General features: G+C 45.6%; 1 protein-coding gene across 7 annotated transcripts in view; it reads left to right on the top strand.

Moving 5' to 3' along the window:
• LPP (LIM domain containing preferred translocation partner in lipoma) overlaps positions 1 to 12,066 on the top strand; it is a 454,652-nt gene that overhangs the window by 105,611 nt on the left and 336,975 nt on the right. Inside the window, exon 5 of one of the 7 annotated variants that reach the window (XM_032777322.2) lies at positions 2,100 to 2,224. The exons of the other annotated variants lie outside the window; for them this stretch is intronic. The gene's annotated coding sequence lies outside the window, so the exon portion shown is untranslated. The remainder of the gene's footprint in view (positions 1 to 2,099; positions 2,225 to 12,066) is intronic. 7 annotated transcript variants of the gene reach the window in all.

Below are 12,066 nucleotides of genomic sequence, written 5' to 3'. Positions count from 1 at the left end.
CCCTTTATGGATATGAATGTTGTACTGCTTTCTGGCTGTCTCTTATGAAACCAACTGGTACTGTACAATATTTAGACTTTCATATCAACTCAGACACTGACATTGGTAACGTTCCTGGGAAAATGCTGATGTACATGGAACCCAACTGCAGTTCAGGGAACTTTGTGCTCAAAGAAGAGTTGGCCATGTTCAGAATTGGGATTGGCACATTTCCGGACTCTCTAGGCCTTCTCTGCAAATGGGCTCTCACTGTAGCTGGGATAATTATGAACAGGTTCAATTGAACAGTCCTGGAGCCTTCAAATGCCACTTGTTCTGTTGATGCTCATGTCTCTTTTTTTAGGGTGCCCAGACTTAGCTCAGAAGTTAATCCAGGGAAGTCCGATGGCCTGCGTTATGCAGGAGGTCAGATTAAATGATCACAATGGTACCTTCCAGCCTTGAAATCTATGAATCTCCTTGGTTACCCGAGCACCTCTCAGAATACATAGCATGCATTATTATTTGGACTATGGTAGTTCCCGGAGGCTCCATCCATTCTGCTGGGCACTCTACACACACAAACTAAGAGCCAGTCCTTTCCCCAAAGAGCTTACAGGCCAAATAAGGAGGACAGACTAAGGGTTAAGAGGGAAAACAGAGAGACAGAGATCAATGTGGCTTGTCCAAGAGTCCAGGGATAGAATCTAGGTCTCCTGACTCACAGTCCAGTGCACTGTGCGCTGGATCATGGTGCCTCAGACTGACTTTTTCTCTCCTTTTTTTCCACTCCAGTCAGACAGGCCTGGGCTTACTGACTGGTGGGATTATTTCAGGCCAGCTGCTTGAAATGGATTTTTTCCTGCTGCTCTGAACCTGCTGAGGTTGATACTCATCCCCATCTGATCTAAGAGTGAGTCCAGATTCATGGACTGGTCACTGAGAAATCTATGTATTATGCATGAGCCGAACCCTGGAGGTTGGCCATTCCATGTCTCCAGTGGCTGTCAGAGGTCATGATCACTCAGGGTGAGGGAAGTTCCTCAGGGAACTTGAGCCAGTCTCATGGGGGGGGAGGGCTTTGAAGCTGAGGACTGAAACCTGCTGGTGTGGGGAGCCATGTTGGAGTTTGGAGCACTGGGACAGTGGGCTCTCAGCAGGCTTTGTTTCCAAGTAGACGGGCGTCTGTATGAAGCCACGGTAGCTCTTACTTATTTTTGTTAAGGTCGACAGTTTCATTCCTAGGGCAGAATGGTACAATAATATGGCGTGGAGGGCCCAGCCCCATGGATTGCCATGTTGAAATCCAGCCCCAGAAGGATGGGACACAATCTGCTTGCCTGTCCTCAGGTGAGAACGGTGTTTCTTGTGGCGTTGGCTCTTTGGGTATTCAAAACCCAGGAGGTTTCCAGGTGGGCACCAATGCTTCAGAGTGACTTACTGGTCTGAGGACAGTCACCCTCAGAGGGAGGTCATGTCACAATGATGTGAGGTCTTTGAGGTGCTGTAGGTGGGGTTTTCTGAGCTGTAGGGTGAATCACATTGACTAATGGTGAGCTCTTGTTTTAAAAAAGAAACATGCGGTCCATTTTGCAGAACGGGTAATATTTAGGGCCCTGAGGCTGCATATCACAGTAGCTGTCGTGAAAGCTAGGAAGTACCCCTTGCGATGGACAGTTGTGTGTTCGAGGACTGTAGGGTCAACTTCTGCAGTCAAATAAACACATACTTGTGTGCGCCTCCAATCCACTTTAGTGAGGGAAGTGCATGCATACTTCTCTAAAGGAAAAATGTGACTCAAAGAATTTAGCAATGATAAATGCCCTCAAAATTCTTACTCTGGAATTTGTAAAGCTTGAAACATCTGTTCCCTAAAATGCTTTGATCGTGTTGTGGGGCTTTTAAAAATGATACTTAAGGATCCCACTCATTTCATGAAGTCTGTGGGATTCCTTTCAGTGCCCTTTTCATGTAGCAAGATGGCAAATTTCACAGTGTACATTACATGACTTAAAAGACATATTTGAATGGTTAGGATCAACCAAACAGTCTTTTATAAGGTGCTAGAAATGTTCCAGTTACATACCCGAGGAATCAAAGAATTTCCACTTACTTTTTAGATTGTGGGAGCTGTACTTGAAAAATCTCTAGAATCTGGGAATGTCTTGCGAAGAACTAAATTCAAAACCCAAGCAAGTTCCAGGAAAATGAACTCCCAACATTTGGAAATATTGCTGTCAGGAAAGTAGGTTTTTTTTTTAGTTTTTCTTCGAAGGGAGATTGCAGAGTTGGGTCTCTCCGTGTACAAAAATGCACGTGCTTCTCGCACATTGAAATAGCTCTCTTTCTTGGTGCCTTTTTCTCTGTGATCAGTAACTTTCTTAGTCACCTGCTTTTCTATGGAGAATCAAACTTTCTCCTTTTCTCAGCACATGAGGCAACCTCTAAACGCCTATCTACATGTAGTTTTGGATTTATGGCCAACTGAAATGTTGCACATCTGTCTGTCTGTAGGCTTCTGTAGCACACTCAGAGCCATGTTCTGCGCCTGCACCTCCGAGAGCTGGTATTTAGCAGGACTGTTTTCTGATTGAGAATCTCCTTTTGGCTAGATCTAAATTTTATGCTGTAAAATGTTCCATGCTTGTCTACGCATGAGCTCCGTTATCTTGACTGCTTGATGATACAACTAAACCATTCTGACGAGGGGAGAGGAAAGCACTCAAATATTGAGATGGACTGAGGGAATCTCCACCTCCAGGCATCTGAAACCCATAGCCTGCTCTGCCAGAAGAGCTCGCAGTCTAAGTATGAACTCTGTATAGTGACTGACTTATCAGTACTAGCCAAACATGTGTTTATGCTGCTTGAGGGTTGATCTCCTCTCACCCCTCCCATTTAGAAATATTTATGAATCAATTTCTGCTATGTCAATTTACTCATCTTTCAGAAGTGGCAAGCCCAAGCTTCCCCTCTCTGCTCAATCAAGGGCAATTGCAAATCATTTGAAAAACATGAGATGTGACATCTCATGTATTGAAAGAGAGAGAAAGAATGATGTAACACAGGAGTCAGCAACTTCTGGCACGTGGCTCGCCAGGGTAAGCACCCTGGTGGGCCAGGGCAGTTTGTTTACCTGCTGTGTCGGCAGGTTCAGCTGATCGTGGCTCCCACTGGCTGTGGCTTGCCGCTCCAGGCCAATGGGGGTGGCAGGAAGTGGCACGGGCCGAGGGATATGCTGGCCACGGCTTCCTGCCACCCCCATTGGTCTGGGACGGCGAACTGCTGCCAGTGAGAGCCAGGATCAGCTGAACCTGCTAACATGGCAGGTAAACAAACTGGCTCGGCCCAGCAGGGTGCTTACCCTGGTGAGCCGTGTGCCAAATGTTGCCGACCCTTGATGTAACAGGTAGTTTTGACTCAGCTGGTAGCTTATGATCCCATGTTATTCCTGTAATATTTCTAATATGTGATCCACATTTTTTATTGTTAGGATATTTCCACATATTGTGTGTTAGAGGTCCAGGTTACCAGCACATATCGTTGTCCCAGAGTGATCTGTCTGGACAAGTGTACAGGGACAGTCCCATACATGCTTCGTTATGATTTTAAATTGCTGCAATTTAATTTTGGATTCAGTTAGCAGATCTAGCAGTACTGTGCAATATAACTGCCTGTTGTTTCTCATCAGATTATGTACTGAACTCGCATTCCCACCTCCCTCTCAGAGACTGAAATGTATGAGAAGGACAAAATATTAAGATTGCATAAAATGTTGAACTTGGGCCCAGATTCTTAGCTGGTGTAAACTGGCGTAGTTTCGTTAAAGTCAGTGGAGCAGTGTCGATTTACACCTGCTGAGGATCTGGCCCTAGAATAGCAGAAGAGCTGTAAAGATGATTTGAGTGTCCCAGGCCAGCAAGAATGCAAATAGATTGAAATTATAGGAAATCTCAAATGTATCTGTGTATTGAAAGGAAAGCACAGAATACGTTGGACAGGGGATTGGTGAGGAAGCACCAACCAGTGTTTCTGAGTAGTTTGTTCTTATAGTCAGTTCCATTGTTATTGTTTTGCTGTACATAGAGACATTTATAGTAAAACAGCCAGCCAAACCCAGAGGGGCAGAGAACGCGGCAATGAAGCCATCGTTGAGGTCAATGCTAGCAGTGAACTAGCAAATGTGGTGGCTGTGGGATTTTGCATTTAATTTTTGTCTGAATAATACGGAGAAACGCAGGGTTAGTGAACTGTGGCCAGTTTTCCTCCGAGATGCTTTGTTGGCACTTTGTGGCTGTTTTTCATGCTCCTTTACTGCAATCTGATAATGTTGACAGATCTAAAGGAATCGACAATGGACACCTTAAAAAAAAAAATCTGGACAGGGCCATTGCTGTCTAGCTTTGCATGTGAACTCCTTGTGCACAAACACTTTTCTCCTCTTTGATTAAGAATCCGGTAAAACCTACTCACATACCCTGCAATGAAATTTTAATGAAGCAAGAGGGTGTATTCATGTCATCTGAGTAATGCGTGAGGAAGGGATTCCAGTAACTGGGTTCTCTGAGCACTTCATTCCACACTCAGGGTTAGTGTTACTAGAAAGCTTCCAGCCACACTGGAGGTGGAGCTGGCTTAGAATGAACAGGTCTGGCAAACCCAAGAGCTTGTTGTTACTACTGAGAGGTGGAAGAGGAGAGTGAATATATATAAAGTAATTTTTAAAGGGAGTGTGGTGTTGTGGAAGACAGCTGCTTCCTGGTGAATTTGGTTTTTCTGTTTTTAACAATGCAAGTCGTCCTGTGGAACTCATTGCCAGGGGATGTTGTGAAGGCTAAAAGCATAATTGGGTTGAAAAAGAATTAGATACATTCATGGAGGATAGGTCCATCGGTGACTATTAACCCAAGATGGTCAGGGACACAACTCCATGCTCTGGCTGTGCCTAAACCTCTGACTGCTAGAAGCTGGGTCCGGCTGACAGGATGAATCAATTGATAATTGCCCTGATCTGTTCATTCCCTCTGAAACCTCTGGCACCGGCTGCTCTTGGAAGACAGGCTACAGAGCTAGATGGATCGTTGGTCTGACCCAGTATGGCCATTCTTATTTTCAGCTACAACAGATAAACCACAGCTCCTGTCCTGCCAGTTTGCCTCAATCCTGTTTTATCTGCCATAGTCCTTCTCAGTAGGCTGAGTGAGAGGTTAATGATCACTCCTGGCCCATTCAGATGCTAGTTTCTCTTTTTTAGGTTGGCAAGAATAGTCCTTTAGTCTTCTGCTTGAGGATCTGAAAGCACTTAACCAAGCCTCTGTTAATTGAGCCTTGCAACACCTGGCAAGGTGGGGGAAGTTGTATCACCCTCATTTTTATAGCTGGGGAAACTGAGGCATGGGGAAGCTAAGTGGTTTGAAGAATGTCAAGTGGCAGAACTTTCTATGCCAATTCCTGTGGCTTTAATTACAAGAGCACCCAATGGTTGTGGTGGCGATTGTGATGTAGATGTACCTACTTATCTAAGTCTCTTCACTCTCCCAATTCAGGTCACAAAAGAACGACATATTACTGCTTCTGCTAAAAGAGTGAGGTCTGTGGCTAGAAGCCTAACCGTGGGAGGAAGGAATTGCATGAAGAATGTATTTCAATGTCTCTTTAAAGGGTTTCCTCCTTGTTTGTATGTGAGAGTCATGTGAACCTGAATGGGCAAGTACCAAAAGATCACATCTGCCCCCCGGGGAAAGAAGAGAATCCTGCTTGGACAAGAGAATAATCTTCCAGTAAATGGTGTTGAGGGTTTGGTCTCTGTGTAGCAACTGCCTCCATCTTGCAGGCGGTTGCACCCTCTTAGGAGATGGGCTGGGGCTGGAAAAAAAGGTGCCTGGCTGAGATGAGGAGATCTGTCATAGCCATCTGTCAAACTAGAAGAATATCTCCCATTTGTATCGTGTCTTTCATCCCAGTTATATTTAGGGATTGTGTCACCCGCCTTGGGGTGTAACGTGGCTGCTGTGTGACACTGCAATATGCAATAATGTTTTTGGACAGGAAGTAAAGGATAATACTGTATCCAATTGAAACTACTGCTTAGGTAGGCGGAATGCAATTACAGGGTTGGAATGGGGCCATGACACCATGGCAAACAGCCCTACACTTGCAGAAAATACTGAGATATTTCATAACCGCATGCAGTCAGGACTTGTGCTTTTCTCATCCAGAATACAGTAGCACAGCACTGGGTCTGGGAATTGGGTCAACATTGTCTCAGGGGGAGGGCGCCATTGATTTAATCCCCAGCAACGTGTCCTGGAGCAGCCTAGGGGCTTTCTCTGGGAGTTCTCCCATTCACATATCAACCACTACTGACTTCTTGAGGTCTGATGAGATGCCAGTCAGCTCTGACATGGCTGTCACTCAATCTCTGGCATGAAAGCAGTGGAAACACCTCCCAAGGAGTCATGAACAGGGAATGAAATCCTGGGATGTGCTCTTGCTCTGCAAAGATGGATACCTCTTGCATCCTCTACCTTGTGTCTTTCTGACCAGGGTTTTTCCAGGAAGCAGAATTCTCTGCATGCTCTGCGATATCCCCAGCAAGCCAGACTGCCTAAACAGGGTAGTGTCTGTACTTGGCTTTTTCCCCCTAAGGCTATGAATAGTGTGATTGCCAGCAGTCAGAGCTCTTTATAAGCAATCACATTTATTCTTAAGGTGAGAGCGTTACAGAGAAAACATACACAAACAACAAAAGTCCCTATACATGTGCTGAAAGCTTCCCAGAGATCACCCTCCACTCTTATGCGGCCTCAGAAGGCCCAAGACTTTCCATCCCTTCCCACAAAGGGTTGGGCCCCCACTTGGACAGGTCCTGTCTGTTAGCTGGATCAGAAAGAAGGCCCCGGGATAGTTTAAACTCAGGTTATTTATGCAAAAGTCTTTTCTTTGTCTGTTGGTCCCTGGAGAATCTGATTTGAACCAGCACATGCGAGCCTCTCCAGGTGGAGGTGTTACAGCCCAAGTGAATTTGCCTAGTTACCTTCCACTGTTCTTAGTTTCTGGAGGGCTGTGATCTCCTTCCCTCAGGCATTACATACAATCCCTTGCCCACAATGATATGTACACTTAATATAGTAAAATGTCCCCAAAGACATTACAGGAAATTATCATCTGTCGCAATCCATATGCTCTCATATTTGACCAATATTTTCCTCCTCTTCTATGTTTTCCTTCCCCCACAACCACCTGTGTAAGTACTTTGTGATCCACATCACCATAGTACCTGAGCATCTACCTAGAGCAGAGTCTCACCAGATTGCAGGGGAAGGTATCCTTATTTTAAAGAGAGAGAGAGACATACACATTCTGCCACTTATATTTAAAACATGAGGTTTGTAGCATGATTGGCATAATACTGATACTTGATTTCTTTTTGTATCTTTTATCTCAAAGCACGTCATATTACAAATGTGCAGGATTTCCAAAATGCAGCTGCCTCTGGGCTGTGGCAGCAGCCAATGAAGTAGGCTCTCTTACTTTGCACAACAGTTCAGAAAAAGAGAGCAGTTCTGGGTAAAGATTTTTGAATTTGATCCTTTGTGCATCATTGAAAATGTTTTCGCACTTGTGTGTGGCTAAAGATACTTTTGGAAAAGATATATTTAAGTGTCTTGCTTTCTTATTTTGCCTTTATTTGTGCAGAGTTTGTAAGCTTGATATTTGCTAAAAGGACATAATTATAATTAGCTCTGCACATACGTCAGTCTCGTTTGATTCATTAGTCACACATTCCTGGGTAAAACAAAACAATGATGAGACTGGCCAAAGGATCTCGCTGTGACTGATCTGACAGCAGATGAGGTAGAGAAAAAAACTAAGGCCAGGTCTACACAATAAACTTAGAGCGGTATAACTACATTGCTCAGGGGTGTGAAAAATCCCCATCCCGACAGATGTAGTTATCAGTGGACACAGCGCTCGGAGAAGCAGAGATGGATTAACTACAGCGACAGGAAAAGCTCTCCCATCAGTTTAGTAGCAGCTTCACTGAAACACTGCGCTGCTCAGCTTTGAAGTGTAGACCTCCCCTGAGAGTGAAAAGGGCCATGTCTAGGCCTTTAGATCTCAAATTGAAGTTTTATTAAAAAAAAAAAGTTGAAAATTAGATAGAAATGACCTCATCAGCTCTAAATGGCATGCTGCGAAAAGCCAGATGCTGTAGCATTGTGCTAACGCGTGAGAACGAGGAAACAAAATGGTATTTCTGTGGCCTGCCTCCCTGTGTCTGAGCTCTTCATTTCTTGCATTTAGTCCTTATCAGAGGAAAAGTGGTGGGATCTCCCTTTTGTAGCATGGGACAGTGAGGCTAAGGGCCAGAAGTTTTCAGAGTAGTCTCTCTGATTCTGAGCACTTCTAGGTTTTGGATGTGCCTTGACACTCCTTTTCAGGAGGGCTGAGGCAGAAGTCAATGGGCAGCAGAAAACCCAGCCTGACTTGGGCATCCAAAATCTGTCTCTGAAAATTTGGACCCCTATGTGTTAGGACCCCTAAAAATCAGGGCCTATCTCTTTCTCCCTGACCTCCTGACAGCAATAAGTGGGGAGGGCATAGGACTGAGTCTAATATCCTTTAATAACATGGTACCCTGACATTTAATGTTCCTTAGTGGGATCAAGGAGCAAGCTTTTGCCCTGGGTAATTCCCGCAGATGAAATAGGCAGTGTACAGCAGCACAAACAAAAGGAAATTGCCCTCTGAAGAAAGGAGACGCTTGTCTTGTGGTGTCTTTCAGCTAGAAGGAGCAATTACAAAGCCAAGCAAAAGGTACAAAAGAGTGTATTTGCCATAACAGCTCAGACAAATAGTCCCTAACGTCCAGTAGTGACCTGTGCTGGCTGCATCTAAGTCAGGCAAGGCTTGTGCTAATGATGCCTCGGGTGTGTTGTGGCCTGGCAGACATGACTATTCTTCACAAATGTACCATATAGGAGAAGATTTTTGGAGCTTTAATATACTAGATTCTGCAGGGAGCTGAATAAAATGGCAGCATTGGGGCTGCGGCACTTGTGGTTGTGGCAGTGGGATTCCTTATACCTACTTTCTAGGGAACTAAAATTAAAAGTATGTTTTATGGTCCTTGTGAGAGTGTTGTCAGTTTCGAGGGAGAGGGAAATGTATACTGCCTAGTAACTATATCCTTAAACCACTTTCTGTTTGTTTCCCAGATTTTCTATCTCAAAATGGAAAAATTAATTATCTGACTTGGCCACAAAGTTTCTCTTGTCTCCCCAAAAGGAAGGCAGTGATTTGTTGTTGGAAGGGAGCAGCTTTCATACAATCAATATTGCAAAACACCTGCAAGTGGCCATTTAATAATAGCACTCACCATCTGACCCCCTGGTGTGGGAGCAAATCGATGCTGTGTATTGGTTTCAGTGATTCTTCCCTGTAACCCATGCTAGCACATTGTGGGTCTTCGCTGCCCACCGTAGCGACTGGGTCCAAGCAAGAGGCTAAGAGCTACTACTGCTACCGGACAGAGGTAACTCCTTTAGCTTATGCTTTTAGTCCCAGATGCAAACTCCACTGTTGGTTCCATCAGGTACTTTATAGATTCAGATAAAAAGAATCTGGCTTGAAGCCAGTGGGAGTCATTTGATTGATACCGAGAACTGGATCAGGCCTTGCTGGTTCCATCTGCCCAGCATGTAGCAGCCCATGGCAGCCCTCAGGATTACAGATGCAGGCTTGCGGTGTGGTGCTACAAATAGTGCTGTAAACGTTGGGATGTCGGCCGGAGCTTGGGCTCTGAAGCCCATCGCTCTCCATTGGTTTCAGAGCCCAAGCCCTAATGTCTACACAGCTGTTTCTAGCCCGGCAGTGCGAGTCCTGTGCTGGGTAGACTCAAGCTGCTGTGGGCTGCTGTGCTGCTTGTGGTGTAGATGTTCCCGAAGGGGGGAGCTCTGTGCCTACAGAGGCAAAGCAGAAATAGGGTGACCAGATGTCCTGATTTTATAGGGACAGTCCCGTTTTTTGCATCTTTTTCTTACTTAGGCTCCTATTACCCCCTGCCCCCTGTCCTGATTTTTCACATTTGCTGTCTGGTCACCCTAAGCAGAAATGCTCCCTATACGGTGTTCTTCACTGTTTTATTCAGTCCAGTTGTTAATTGCTGATAACATCTCGCACTCTCACAGCACCATATGTGTGCTCGAAGCACTGGCCAGAGCCTCTCTCCTGTGGCAGTTCCCTGGGTAGACACTAGGCCAGCATTCCTGAAACTCGGCCTAAGTGTTAGGAGTTTGAGACTTAGGGAAAAATGGTGCCCCTTCTGAGGCAGTGCCTTGGGGGGTGAGGTGCACCATCCAGACCTTCGGGGGCGTGCACGGCACAATGAATCTGTCTAGCTAGGATCAGCATTGTGGGCAGCAGTAGAAAAGCATCACCCTCTGGGTACATCGACAACATGGCCATTTGTAGCATCTCTGCAGGTGGGACTAGGCAGCTTCCCCCAGCACCTGCAGAGAGGATTGCTAACTCCTGCATGAGTGACAGGCAGAGGACAGGTGCCTTTTTCCATAGCCGCTCTGGCCAGCCGGTTGTGATCCTAGGGTCCCATGGAAGCTCCATGCTTCTCCCTGCCAGTCAGTAGCAGCTAGCTGGCCATTCACAAGAAGGAAGTGGGAAAGGCTCCCAGATCCAGTGTTCTGCCAGCCTGGGATGTTGCATCTCCCCAGGCTCTGACCTCTTTTTGTGGCCACTCCCTGAGTGCTGCAGGCCAAACTGTTCCAGTTAGCCTTGAACTTGAGCCTTACCACATGATGCTGTGAGTGGAGAATAGTGTAGGGTGAGTGCACTGCTACTGAAGACAACATTGCTCCCAATGCTCCCTCTTTTATTGGGGTAGCCTCCTTGCCCATAGATCCCTGTTCTATCAGATGATGATTATTATTATTTGGTGTATACAATCCGATCAAGCCAAGCCACAGCTTGAAGGGTAAGACTTTGTGTCAACTTCCCCAACAGCGGGAGGAGCCCTGTCTGGGGAAATAAACCTCTTGCCACACACCCACTCACGCTTCCCCACCACGAAACACCCAGAAGCATCAGTGGGGCCAGAATTTATTCTCTCTAATCTCTGACATATTCTGCACTTGTTTGGCCAGGAAAATCATTTCAGATCCCCAAGCGTGTGGATCCCCTTCAGTAGCTGCTTTTGCTACCAAATAACCTTTATTTTTAAATATTTTTTTGTATTTTAAAAATATATATTCTGATGATTATATTTTCTTCAGTATTCTTTCTTCATATAGGAAATTTAATTCCACCTCTCCAAGGCCTTTAACAGCAGTTCTGTTAGCGAAATGTCAGTGAATTAAAATAAATAAATACAGAAGAAGGGCAAGAGAAGAGCATGGTATTTTAGGGGAGGATTTTAATTGACCATTTAAGGTATGTTTACCCTGCATGCTAAGCCCGGGCTCTGGCTCTGGTTTGAGCCAAACCCCTCTTGTGTCTGCACACAACTCAGTCTGAGTTGGCTCAGCAAGCACTCAGGATCTGGCTCCTAGGACTGCTAAGGGATGAATCATAGCCCAAGGTCACCGGGGTTGCTTAGTGCAGTATGGACATGTTAGCCCGGCTGGGAAACCCAGATTCAGCCGTTGTAAACTTAGGTTGACAGTGCAGTGTGGATGCTCAAACAGAGGCTTCAAAACACTGAACCCATGAGCTTGGGTTCCAGGGACCAAGTCTTAGTAGGCAGTGTAGACATATCCTTAAACCCAGATGGGGAAAAACTGTAATATCCTAAATTCTGAGACACGTGAGAGGCTTTGCTAAGGGGCTTAGGTTGTTTTGTTTAATTGAGAGTTTTCTGTAGCTATCGTTGTCAACATGACGTTTCCGAAAAGCCCTTTCATGTATATTACAGTCTCACACAGAGCAAAGCGGTGGCCAGTTCAGTGGCTGCAGCATTGGCCTGGGAGGCCAGAGGCAGATATTCCATCCTTGACTCTGCTGCTGACCTGATGAGTGACCATAGGCTAGTCACTTTCCCACTCCGTGCCTCTATTTCCCCTCCCACCCTTT

This window comes from Chelonoidis abingdonii, chromosome 8 (assembly GCF_003597395.2).
Source record: "Chelonoidis abingdonii isolate Lonesome George chromosome 8, CheloAbing_2.0, whole genome shotgun sequence".
Classification (NCBI taxonomy): Eukaryota; Metazoa; Chordata; order Testudines; family Testudinidae; genus Chelonoidis; species Chelonoidis abingdonii.
The sequence above is the reverse complement of the archived record's forward strand: the minus strand, read 5'-3'. Positions and strand labels throughout refer to the sequence as shown.